General features: G+C 33.5%; 1 long non-coding RNA gene and 1 pseudogene across 1 annotated transcript; both read right to left on the minus strand.

Moving 5' to 3' along the window:
- Positions 1-245: 245 nt before the first annotated feature.
- LOC127713962 (uncharacterized) lies at positions 246-13,879 on the minus strand (annotated as a pseudogene).
- Positions 7,195-11,079, minus strand: LOC127715196 (uncharacterized). The gene is made up of 3 exons (XR_007988216.1): positions 10,972-11,079; positions 9,809-9,914; positions 7,195-7,862 (listed from the first exon to the last, which is right to left on the minus strand). It is a non-coding gene; the product is annotated as an uncharacterized LOC127715196 (long non-coding RNA).
- Positions 13,880-14,379: the final 500 nt, after the last annotated feature.

Raw genomic sequence — 14,379 nt, forward strand, 5'->3', positions numbered from 1 at the left:
TTTATTTTGTACGAAGTAAATACCTTTAACTGTTTTGTATTTAAGTCTAGACGCCATCTAATTAACTATCTAGATGACCTCCGAAAACTAGCGACGGTCACATAACCCGATAAACACAGATCTTTTTAATACAGAATAACTCAAAAAAGCCACATGCTGACGAATTACCATTTAATAAAAGAGATTTATCTACACTTAATTAAGTAAATAATGGTTTATACGTCAATACAAAGAAAAAAATAGTTATGTTTAGAACGGCATATCTCTAGGTTGAACAAGTATTTCATTTACTCCGACGTAATCAGGTTGTGTGACAGCGTACAGAACAGCATTGGCTATGTCTTCTGGTTCAAGTATTTACCAGTTTCTGTTTATTCAAATATCTTAATCTGAGAATGATTTTATATAAAAAATATGGAACGATCCATTGCTATCAAGATGGTGAAAGAAAGCCATACTACCTACATGGTGTTGTGTGCGACATTTGCAATTGATAGTACATACATGTTCGTAATTTTCAGTTGATATTTTGTATTTGTACATAAGATAAAACTGAAACATGTCACCAAATGGAACATATTAATGTAAAGAAGCGAGCACAACCTTTTTGCTTGATTTAATTTTCAACTTTATGAACAATGCTAAAATTGACCACCTAGATAGTTTATCTTTTGATCCCCATAAAACACCGAACAGGCGAACAGAACATTCCAAAAGAAAAAAAAATGGGACACGCTTCTTTTTACTTTGAGTCTAAAGTAATTTGTAAGAAATTTTCAAATATTACTCCTTTTTTCTTTTCTTATATAATGTTTTCGTATATGATCATGTAGACTTCTCAGCCGTCTTGTTGTTCGGAGTCTTCAAAGTTATCATCATCGACACGTTTTCCCAACAAATGCCTACTTTTTATCATTTCATATCATACTAGAAATGAAAGCGTATTCGTACACCTTTCAAAGTAAATTGCATTTTGCTTTCAGCACATATTACTAGTATACTCTTTGACAAAAGTTCAAATAGCAATATTGCTTTACCTTCGCAATCATGTTTTAGTAAATCCAAATAAGTACAGAATGGGCAAATGAATATACTAGTATCGGATTATTTTAATGTCACAATTGGTCGTTTTCATGGTGTATAAGATTTCAGCCTTGTTCACAGGAAATTCCCTACAGCATTTAGATTGCTTTAATCTACTTGACTAGTTACAAACTAGTCAAGCATAACGCCATAACAAATTTCACGGATTATGTAAAAACATACCCTATTGCCAGAATCAGACGATATGTTAACAATATGACCGGAGTTGCGCTTTACCATCTGATCTATAACTGCTCCGACGCCATCAGTTAATCCCTATTCAAAATATCAAAGCAAATATTATTTAACAATTTTCTCACTCCATATCAGACAGTCTCATCAATCTTGTCAAATACCTTTTACTGATGCCTTAGTTTTTTCAAGGTAGTTTGGTATAAAAAAAAAACAAAAAAAAACATGGCAAATACATGTTATGGATTATGTTCATATTAATACGAAAAAGAGATACGAAAATCTGCATTAATTTGATTGGCTTATCCAGCATCGTGAGACGATATTACAACCTTTTCATTGGCTATTTGTTAAGACAAAGGTAAAGACGATGTCTTTTTCGTCCATGACAACGGTTATATATGTAGGACTCTGAACCGCGATGGTACTCCGAACCGCGATGGTCACGCTGAAGTGCGATGGTCCACGCTGAAGTGCGTTGGTTAACACGCTGAAGTGCGATGTGACATTGTGACGCTAACTTGTTGTTAGATACGCTGAAGTGCGTTGGTGGGTTCGCTGAAGTGCGATGGTCTAACTTTGATGTTGTGTGTACTAGCTAAATGCGATGGTCTGAAGTTAAAACCCCATTTAATGTGGCGGTGTAGTGGTTAGCGTGCTAACCTCGCATTTGGAAGATCGGATTTTATTTCTGGTCGGGTCAAACCAAAAACTTTAATTTTTAATTTGCTAATTATTCGCTTAGCACACAACAGTATGGAGTCCGATACTGGACTGACAAATAGACTGGATGGCTCAGATTAAGAATAATAGATTCGAGTTGGGAGGACATGTCTTTATATTGAGTGTTCAAGTGCGAATAAAAAACGGGTTCAGCGCGGCGGTCTATAGTACTAACTAAGTAGGATCCATCTAATTTTATCAAATATACTAGTAACTTGTTCTTGTCATGTCATAGCTAAGACATTGCTCACAACACTCATTCATCCATTTATATGATATCAACAGTTTTTAAGAAATAAAAACCACCATGTACATTTATGCTTGACTCATATGAGACGTGACGCATATTCTGTCACAAGCTTGAGAATTAGCTGCTTCTCTGTTGAGCAGCAGAAATTGAGAAGTGCACCAAGTTTGGACCATTCGGGTTTATTTTGGCATAACCCATTGCAGAAGATTAATACTGTAAACACAATAAAATTACTAAGATTGCGTGTTTTTTTTACACAGCAGGATTCATCTTATGAATAAAACAAAATTATCGCTACTTGATATAACGAAAACATTGATAATAACTAATTTTATCATTAAGTTGTCCACACAAAGTCATGTGATGTATACTTGAAGAGAAGTCAAAATTAATATTAAGATCGAGACATTTTATTTGTCGTACAAATCGTTTGCGGCATACATTATACATGTTTCCGAACACTGGTTAGTCCATCTGAAGACCAATATCATCTTTTAGCAGCCTTGTTCCCCATGGTTTGCTGTCTGACTTAGTTTTACATATTTTTGTAATCTCCAACTCTAATGATGAAAACTGTTCGGGACTTGAATCGTTCGTTTCATTCTGTTTCTTTTGTACGCATGAAACCTTCATCTACAAATCTTATCCTCCTGCCTGTGAATCCATTTAGTTTAATAACTATTTTAAAACGTCACAATATCCAAACGTCATGCAAAACCATCGCACTTCAGTGAAAGGACCATCGCACTTCGGCGTAGACCATCGCACTTCAGCGTGACCATCGCACTTCAGCGTCCCCATCGCACCTCCGAGTCATACATATGTATATATGTGGATTCTTCAATAATATACAAAATACTCAAACTTTTCGCCTGAACATATTCTTTTTGTCAATTTCTAATACATTATGAAGCGTACAAAAAGTTTTAAAATGTCGGGTGTGTAAGTTTGACATCGGAACAAGATATGTGACTTCAGACTGGTATGTGCAAAAGACAAGATTTAATTTTACACAATGAGAGTGTTGCCCATAAGAGAAATAGGTTTAAGAACTTGTGAGAATTGGATATCGCTTATTATCAACTCTCGTTATTTAATTTAAATATTAATAATACACTCGCCAACGAGCCTTCGTTATATTGAAATTAAATAATTGAGTTGATATCAAGCGATATCCAATTTTCGCTCGTTATGAAACCTATAATTATCATCATATTCCTGATGTGTATCACCAAGACTGTGGAGTAGCACTTGATGAATGCATATAACTTAAAGAGCCTGTTAAGGTGTCCCGATTTTCTATCTACATGTGTAATGATGTATATGTACTAAGCAAAAAAAAAAAGAAACGTTACATGCTTGTAAGATAATTTATATTTTTATCACAAAAAAATGATAACAAAAAATTAATGGAATAGTTAGCCAACATCATTTTGAAGAGAACAATACCCACAAGTTTTCTCTATTTAAAATAATATTGCACATTTTCCGACAATTTTTACAGGACGAGTACATAATTCAATACCTTGTATGACCACCTCTTGCATTTATGACCGCCTGACACCTCCGTCGCATTGAATCAATAAGACGTTAAATAAAGTCTTGAGGGATGTTGTTCCATATCCTGAAAAGTGCTGTTCGGAGCTGGGCGAGCGTTTCCGGTGAATTTTGGCTATTTCTGATACGTCGTCCATGTGTCCCAAAAATGTTCAATTGGCGATAAATCTGGAGACATTGCAGGCAATGTAAACACATGAATATGGTTATTCTCCAAAAAGTTCATCAAAATGTGTGCCACGGGACAACGGGCGTTGTCCTGTTGAAAAACAAGTGGTTAAAACGATATCTTCGGAGAAACGGGAGAACAACTGGAGCCAAAATTTCGTCCCTATACCTTGTTGCATTTAGGTTACCAACGATGATTTTGAGCTCGATGCGTTCCTGGTAGGTTATTCCGCCCCGTACCATAATTCCCCCACCACCAAACAGATCTATTTCATGTACGCACGCATCAAAACATCGTTCATTGCGCCTCCGGTAGACCCTGGCTCTGCCGTCGCTAAATTTAAGTTGAATTTAGATTCATCGGTAAAAATAACCTGTCTCCATGTTAGCCTATTCCATCGAATCCGTACCCGAGTCTATTGAAGTCGCGTCATCCTGTGACGCTGCGTAAGGATATGTCCCTTCAACGGATGACGAGCTCTTAGACCAACTTGACGCAATCGGTTACGAACTGTTTGAGCAGATATTATGTTGTTATTTCTTCCTTAGGTCTGTCGTTTAGTTTGTGACGCGTTTTACAAATCGATTCCGCAGATGAATGATGCGGATCTGCCTGTCTTGACGTAACGTCGTTTCACGTGGTCTGCCACTACGATGGCGATCATGTGTCGTGCCAGTATCTCTTAGACTTAAGTCTTAAGCCTTGCAATAGTCATTCTAGAGACATTAAAATGATTTGCAACCTGCACTTGAGTCATTCCTGCTGCCATTGTCGTAGACAGGGCATTGATTTACGTGTAACTTTTTCAATTTTTTAATGCGACCTTTTGTTAACAATCGTGTTCGACACAATTAATGACCAAAAGGACAACTCAATTCCATCTCTATCACGTTGTCTATACAGGTAAATTAAAAAAAAAATGGTTATTTGTTTGAAATCAGAAAATGACGTTACGTCATTTCCGATATTTTTACAAATGAGTAAATTTGACAGATAAATCATTCAGGTTACTAGTTTTAATCTTGAAAATATTTGAAATTAATATATATGATTTTTTTCAAATTAAAAACCAATGTAACGTTTCTATCTTTGCCTAGTATATATATGATACTTTAAATTACCACAGTTTTAAGAATCAGGATGTGAAAACATGTCCAACAAAAACCCATTCAGATTGACATTAATTTATGTTCAAATTGTATAATGGTGCACGAATATAACATTCGTTTCCCACTCCTGTTCAGGTTATTCAAGAAATAATTTAGTTCAAATGCACTAGAAATTAACAATTAAGTGGAGCTAATTCCGTAATTTGCAATCATTCTAACCAAAACTTATCTAGAGATTTCTCGAATTACCAGACACGCAGAAACAAAAGTCTTACCATTTCTAACTCAGGATGAGAGCGACTTCAAAATAGGATGGTTAGGTCGGTGAATTTTTTCCGGCCATGTTTTGAAATTTTTCTAAATTGTCCGATTCTTACACAATCTGGCATTTGGTGTATCTGCATTCGAAATATTAAGTATTGAATTCATAGATTATTTTAATATATATATATATATATATATATATATATATATATATATATATATATATATATATATATATATATATGTATATAGTAAATTGATTCCAAAAGATGAAATTCAAAATTACAGTCAAAAAGATTCCAATACGAGTAAGGAAACAAACCATCATTCGCCGCTGCCTTCATTTTCGTTTGTCATACAGTTCAGCTTCTTACAAGTATTATTATTTACTTAAATACAGTTAACATCTATCATTTGATCCCATTTATCTTCATGTAAGTTTTTAACCAGTGTATAATACCATGCTCCTGCATTGTTGATCATTATATCGACTGGTCCCAACTCTGTTTCTGTCCTCCTCACCAGCTCCTTAACCTAAAAGTATGAGATGAATATTCAGGACCATTGCCGGAAACTATAAGTGGCTACGGAAAATTAATGGGGACATTCACATTAATTAACGATACGATTTTTTTATATTCTTGGGGATGGGAGAGGGCAAGCGTTTTTGCGGATAGACCTTCCATTTTCATCTGTCGTAATGCATCCTTATTTTTTTCAGCAGCTTTGCTCACAACAGTAACTGTTTCCTGCTTTTTAATTGTGTTACAGAATATTCATTTGCATCCTGTCTTATTTATTTTCAGCTCTGACCAAATCAGGATATTCATTTTCAAAATCCTACTCAGACAGCAATCCAACGACGCAAAAATCAACAGACATCTAGAAATCATTCGTACGGTCTAAATAAAAAAAACATTTGTCTGTGTATAATGTGAAAGTCCTTTATTAAACCGAAATGAGAATTAATATTATAGTGAAAAAACCTCACAAATTTGCCAGCAATACTAAGTTCCCAAAAGGACAATAAACATGAAATGCAAAGTATGTTCCGATGTCTATCGTACACCATCGTATGTCGACCTGAGGATCCCATGTATTGTGTTTGATGATATTTTTACATTTTTTTTATATTCATTGAATTATGTGACATCCATAACGTAAATCGCCTTTTCTCTGAAATTTAGGAACACCATTAACGAGTGAACCGGTTAAAGTTATTAATCCCAGTAAACAATCCAACGTTGACATTACGTTGTGACAACGTAATACTATCGTTGTGACAACGTAGTAAAATTACGTTGGTACAACGTAATTTTGTGGACTCCAAGGCACGTGCTGACAACCATCCACACAACGTTGGCACAACGTAATTTGTGACGTAATTTATTACCATCATAAGACGTTGTCACAACGTCGCAACACAACTGTAAATGTCCCTTATCCTCATTTGATTGAAAGGAGCAATAAAATTCCATTGAAGAAGTAAACAGGGTCTATATTTTATTCTTTTGACCTGTTTTAAGTTGTAAATTTGTCTATGTAGGAAAGATGGACACAATGTCGATATGTACTCTATTTCCAAACTGCCAGCTGTGTATTATTAGTCACAAAAGTTTTTTTTTTTACCTTTTTGCCAGGTTTCAATGTCAAATGTATAAATATCTTGTTTTCCCAAAAACTTTGCATTATGTTTTACATTAAACCTGTAGTTTTGTCCAATTAATGTTTCACACAGTTGTTTAAGGTTAAAGTCTTAGTTTTTCTTTTGCAATACTGAAGTACAAGATTACACATTTCCATTTGACAAAAGCAACTTTTCTTTAAAAAATTTAACACTGATAATACTATTCGAAAAAGGAGATTTTGTATGATGGCCAACGAGACAACCCTCTATCCTAAAATCAAATATTGATGATGTTAGCAATTATAGGTAACTGTACAGCCTTCAACATGACATCTTGGTACATGCTGCAACTTCTGAATGTTTAGGGTTTCAGTGTTCTAGAATATAGATTTCACTATGATGGTGGAAATTCTAGAATGTAGATTTCACCTTGACGAAGGAAAACATTTTTAAATGAATTATTCAGAAATACCACAAACTACCACATATACCTTAATATTTACTGAAGATTCATTCAGCTGGATTCACTACACAATGACAAGCTAGGAAAAAAGTTTGGAAAAAGGCCCAAAAGCTGACTGTCTAATTTACAAATATATATTCTACACAACTTATACACACTTCTAAAAAATATCCCAAATGAAGAAAATACTTGAAATACAATCAATCTAACTATTGCTTTTTTTCCATCGACCAACTAGAGATAGACCTATCCAAAAGTTAAGACTTCTTTTTTCTTGGCTTCATGAACCAATAAAAAAATGATCTGTTTCTGAATTTTTTTTATTTTTATTCCAAATTTTAGTCTAAGTGTTGGTTTTATACATGTCATTCCAAATTTTGGTTTTCTGCCCCCTGATCAGCTGGTCTTGTGTTGGTTTCAGGTCTCTGAAAAATAAATAATCATAAATTATAAAATACAAAAAAAAACTGATCCCAACTTATGAATTACAGCAGTTCTTAAAAAATATCCTGTGTGTAAACATAATTAATATTTTTTCTATTGCTGGAAATATAATAAATCTTGCAGATTCATAATTATGTTGTGCTGTTACTGAGATGTTTGTATCTTTGCCAATTATACACATTTTGATAATCTATGTTAGAAATTTTAACATAGTTTCAACAGTATATAATAATTTATAACTTTTGGTTAACCTTTGTTCTTATTTAAAAAATAAATTTGTTGTTAAATTGAACATGTGTTAATGAAATTATGGCTGTTCCAGAAAATACTATGTCCGCCCCCCATGGACGGCCCTTTTTTTAACCCCCAGCACCGAAAGAATTAATAAACTGCTTCGCTGAGCGCAGCCGGATACGCCCGCAGACGTCCAACCCTGAACAGTTGGGGCAAAAATGGACACAATATTCAAACATGATACAGGTCTGAATTTGGATTGAAATTAAATATTTGACATATTATAGGTTTCTGAATAAATGTAGTTAAAGAAATGAAATTGGTTATATGAATTGAATTTATATTCAATTAATTTAAAGATTTCTTGCTGTTGTGCAATACACTGTGCTGTTGCGCAATACTTAGTAAATCTGTTGTCAGACTATAAACAAATAAAGTTCAATTAAATCTCAATGTCATATTAGAAATTATGAAAATCAAAAGGGAGCTTACATCAATAGATATAAACATTTCACCAAAGTTTCATGAGAATTGCTGACAGCATTTTTGAGTTATTGTCGGAAACTGGAAAATCCCCCCTTTTTTAATGAATAAAACCCAATAACTCAGAAATGCAGAATGTAAAATTTATTAAATTCTAAAGGGAGCTTACATCAATAGATATAAACAATTCACCAAAGTTTCATAAGAAGTGCTGAAAGCATTTTTGAGTTTTGTCCGAAAACTGGAAAATCCCCCCTTTTTTATGAATAAAACCCTTTAACTCGGAAACGTAAAATCTAAAATTTATAAAAATCAAAAGGGAGCTCATGTCAATAGATATAAACAATTCACCACAATTTCTTGCAAGTTGGTGAAAGCATTCTTGAGTTATTTTCCGAAAACTGGAAATTCCCCCTATTTTTAATGAATAAAACCCCATAACTCGGAAACGTAAAATCTAAAATTTATAGAAAAGGAAAGGGAGCTCATGTCAATAGATATAAACAATTCACCAAAGTTTTATGCAAATTGGTTAAAGCGTTTTTGAGTTAATGTCCAACATGTTGACGACGGAAGGACAACGGTATACCATAATACGTCCCATAAACGGGCGTATAAAAATAAACAAGAACAACACTCCCTTTGCATTTTGGTATTTCAAATACAACCACCAACACATAAAATTTAAAAAAAAGAGCCTTCCCTGGGGGGACATAGTATTTTCTGGAACAACCAGTAGTTATTCTACAAATAATAATGAATCCAAATTTAAAAAGGAAGTTTGGTTTCTCAAAATTGTTATTTATCAATTAATTTTAGATATTCACAGGATTTTACCTTAATACATTTAGAATTTACAGCAATACAGCAAGACCTTATATCATATGCCAATGAACGCAATCTATAAAATCAACAAATTATAATTTGATAAATAAAATTAATAAAAGAAGAATGTGTCTATGAGCCACAAATGATGTTATTAAAGGAGATAACTAAAGAACAGTAAAACAGATGCTCTCAAAATTCAAACTCAGCGATTTATGATAATAAGCATTGTTTATAAATTTCATAACATGTCGTTCAGGCAAATTAAAGTTAATTAGAGAACAGAAACCAATTTTGAGTTCAATGTATGTACATACAGTACAAGAGTAAAACTATATCACTCAGTGAAGGAGGGCATAAAAAGAGCTGATCAACTGATGTTTACCTTTTTATATCTTGTCCATCTTTTTGAGCTGGTGCATGCTTAAGTGTTACTGCAATGCATTCCTCAACCTCAGACACATTGGATCTGTGGATTTTTATACAAGACTCTGGAAAAAAAATTATAAATACATTCAATTATCTTCTATATTCTTCCGTCTGTTTACATGTGTGTCAGTCCAACAAATCTTTGGGAGAACTAGGTAAGTGACAAATTTACATGCATTCCAAAATTCATAAGTTTTATGATTGATTACGACATTGTTTCTGATCACATATTTAGTGAGAGTTGAATACAGCTCGTCATTGATAAACATTTAGATTTCGTACTATAAATTGAACAGCAAAAAAGACGTCCCTATATACTAGTTTTTCTAACACCAGTAAACTTGGTTTTACCCTCAAAACAGGAAAATTTTACCCAACTTTTCCCGTCTGGATCCTAGTCTAAATAATTATGACGTCTTGGAAGGCTATTTTAATTTTTTTCTGTGACGCCTATCTACGACGACCTAGTCCCAAATAATAATGACGACCAGTCGTCTTGGAAAGGTATTTTAATTTTTTTCTGTGACACCTATCTACGACAGTCTTTATTGGCACAATTGTCTGATCCCATGTCAGACCCAGTGATACATTGATTGATTGTTGGTTGCTTAACGTCCAGTGGCAAATATTTCATGCATGTTCAGGACGACCCCCAGGGCCGAGTTTGTAATGTGCCGAGATGTCTAGCTTCGCATTTGTGATATTGATAAGACTTTTATGCTTCCGACATTATCAAAAAATAACAGTGAAAAAGACACTTGCAGCCTTAATATATAGGGATAGTAGCTCTTGGCATGGATAGAAAACAAGTGCCTGTGGCTGTGCAACCCCCCCCCCCTTTTTTTTACTTTCTACAGTTAATTGCATATATCTTAAAAAACAACACAAGTTAATCGAGCAATTTGAAAAATGGATTCAAATAACACAAATTTTGGCTAAAATATCTTGTATCAGTGCAATATATTGACAGTAAAATAAGAAGTATCATATTTCAACACGGTCACGGACAACAGACTTGAAAGAGGCGCCCAACACGGCAACAGATGTTTTATTTTCTTCAATCATACTTGTTTTTATCATGGACAACCTTTTTGGCGTAATGTGCAATTATTATATTACCTTTTCTTTGTTCTGGAATCTGGATCGAGCTAAATTTCACTGCAAGTTTTATCACTGTTTTTAAAAATCAAGCGGTGAAAGTGCGCATGCTCAGAGTTTTCATAGTATGCAGCGGTAAAACCCGAGTACTGCTGAAAGTTCCACTATTATAACCAATCGTGAAAAAACGATTATGAAATTAAAAAATAATAAATAATGACAAAACTTTAATGATATATTAAACAATAAATATTCATATAAAATATATATATTAGGACATTAAAATTGGACATTTTGGTGCAAATTATGTCTGTGCGGGAAAAAAGGGGGATATTTTGAAAATCGAAAAAATCGTGAATACTTTCTAGTGAAGGTGAATGTAATATCCAGGAAGACTCATACCCACAATATTCGTCCCATAAAACCAGATTTAAATGTGTCGATCACTGGTATTCACAGGGTTTGTTCACTACGTCATTATAATGTTGATACGACGTAACAAAATGTTACGTCGGATTATGACAGTTATAAGCACGTTGTCACAACGTAATAAAATGTTACGTCCTGACAGGGTACTAAATTTACGTAAATTCGACGTAATTTTATAACGTCGTCTGTATGTCTGCATCCAACGTTGGGTTTTTACGTTCCCACAACGTTGTCCAGTACGACGTAAACTCGAGACATGACGTTCAGACGACCATTAACCGACGTCGGGAGTACGTCGTGTGTTTGCTGAGATATTTGTTAATTATCAATTATTCATTCTTGATTATTATTCTTTTTTGTGTTTAGTTATTACATGTAGTATTTGTTCATTATCTCATTTCCATGAGAATTTTCGATGTTTCATTAAAAATGAGACATTAAATGTGATTTTATGTTATTTAAATCATTGAAGAAGTAATCTTACATCGCTTCTGACAGCAACATCTGTTTTGACTTGAATGCAAACTCCCCCAAATTCCTCTATTCTTCTTTTCACATCTTCTAGTTTATCTACCCGTCTGGCAGCTAATGCGACTTTAGCTCCAGATCTAGCTAATGTTATTCCTATAGCTTCTCCAATTCCACTGGATGCACCTGTTACTATGGCAACCTTGCCACCTAAACTATTCTTTTCTGTAGGTAAAGAAATATTAAAAAAATTAACAAATGTGTGTGTATTTAATTCGACATCCGGTCTTAGTCACAAGTATGTTTTTTTATCAAATTGATTTGTTTAACAAGACCAAGTATAAAATTAATGTTAAACTAAATGATTATCCAATGAACGTTGTCTGCAAAGTGACAAAATATGGAATGTAGGGTTGGATACGGCGGTAGGATCAGAGACCGTTTGTCTGTGTGATATGTATAAATGCACAGCCGTTGCAATAACTCCGCTCGGAACCCGCAGACATATTTCTAAACACAAGTGTTGGACTTACCTTATCATTCAAGTGGCTGTTCAAAATTTTCCTGACTTCCAATTTGCAGAACCGTTTTTTTTTATTAATTGTTAAACTTTCGACCGGCAGTAAAACTCTTTCCAAAATTGGGGCGACCGTTTGGCCGTGCTGTAGTATTAATTCGCAGAACGGGAACGTTACATCCTATGTCACGTGTAGAGAGATGAGATTTCTTTCTGCATGTTGAGGAACCCTTGCGACAACTTTTTGATTGGTCCGTAGGCGGCCTGTCGGGCGGCGTAATCTATGTCCCTATCCAATGTATCCTCATCTTTTAGTAGCATTTCAAATATTCCGCTCTTCTTCCTCTGTCGACCACTATTTAAAAACCTTCTATTGACTAAATTGTTAATTTGTTCACATGCATGGAGTATTTGCCACTGGACGTTCAGCAAACACAAAACTATCAAGTTCAATGGCAAACATCACCTGGTAGTAACATTTTCAGTAAAGTAATCTAATTTCTATATTAATATAAACAAATTCCATGTTAATATGCTAAATGTTTGTGTCGATAGGTTGACACCTCGAGCTCACTGTCATGTTTCATATTGACCAAATGACATCTGATCAGTGAAATTAAGACCTGTATACAATTAAAGCAAGGTTAATCCATGCAATTATTATTTCGTAACTTATTTCTAATTATAAATAGAACACGAAACAAAATAATGAATGTGTATTTAGGTTATTCCTTTGATTGTATGCCAAAGAACGGTATTTGTGTATACTGTTTGATTTATTTTTACTCATACTATTTTGTATTATTTGTGTTGGTATTGTAGTTTAATGATAGTTTAATATCAATTATATAATAATTAACAGCATAAATCGCAAAACTGTCATTATTATATATTAATTACAAACATTTATTCTATTGACATCTTGAATGTTGTATTTCACTTAAAATTCGACGATGTTATTTTCTCTGTCGTATTTTATCTTTATCTGTTTATATCAATAAAATTTCAACTTTCAACCCTCTGTAACAAATCAATATGTTAATAACATAAAAATAATTACAATCTCACAACTGAAAAGAAGTGCTCTGTACACATGTACACACATAAGAGATTGTATGTGTAAATAAAAATCAATAGAAGAAGATTTTTACACTTAAATTGATCGTATTATAATATAGTTTTGAGTTTTCCTTCATTCCAAAAAAGGGGGAGCAGATGATGATATCAAATACAAACTTTAAAAACAACAGACATTACAACGGCCAAACGTTCGGGGAGGGGTGACGAAAAAACAAACAAATCTACAAAACACTACACAGAAAACTAGCGACTGAAGAACATACTACTAAATAACCGGGGGTGATCGGAAGTGAGTCTGATGAGTATATATGATATAGTACAAAATTTACTGTTTATAATGAAATATTGCTAAAGAAAGAACGAAATTAAATTTCTGTCGTAATTATGTTTTCATTTTATCTAAACGTGAATATAATGCAAATTACCTGATGTCATTGTAGTTGCTTCCCTTATTCCATAGAGATAATAAATTCAAAATTGTGTGGTTATAACGGAATACCCAAATCTGTTTTTTTAAAAGAAATTAACGAATGAAACTACAATTACCTTTTGCATTATACAATTATTTACAACTATATAATACGAAAAACCCGTACACAGTTAAGGGATGTGCGTTCGCTATACAAGACAACATATGGTAATGAATATATGCACATAAAAATAAATATAAAAACAAAAAACAATGAATTATTCAAAGCTGTGGATATATACACTATATGGGATTGGTTCAGTATTTAGAGTCATGAATGGGTGTTTGTTAAATAAGTATTAACATCTTTGTTTGAACTATCATATGAACGTCGCATTGGTAAAGCGTGCCTCAAAAAAGTATATACTGACCGCCAAAATTATTCGTACAGAAAAGAATTCAATAATTTTTCCTTTTCAATTGAATGTCGAAAGATGTTATGCTGATCATAGTACCGTAAAGAAAA

The sequence above is a fragment of the Mytilus californianus genome, unplaced genomic scaffold (assembly GCF_021869535.1).
Source record: "Mytilus californianus isolate M0D057914Y unplaced genomic scaffold, xbMytCali1.0.p SCAF_9, whole genome shotgun sequence".
Lineage (NCBI taxonomy): Eukaryota > Metazoa > Mollusca > Bivalvia > Mytilida > Mytilidae > Mytilus > Mytilus californianus.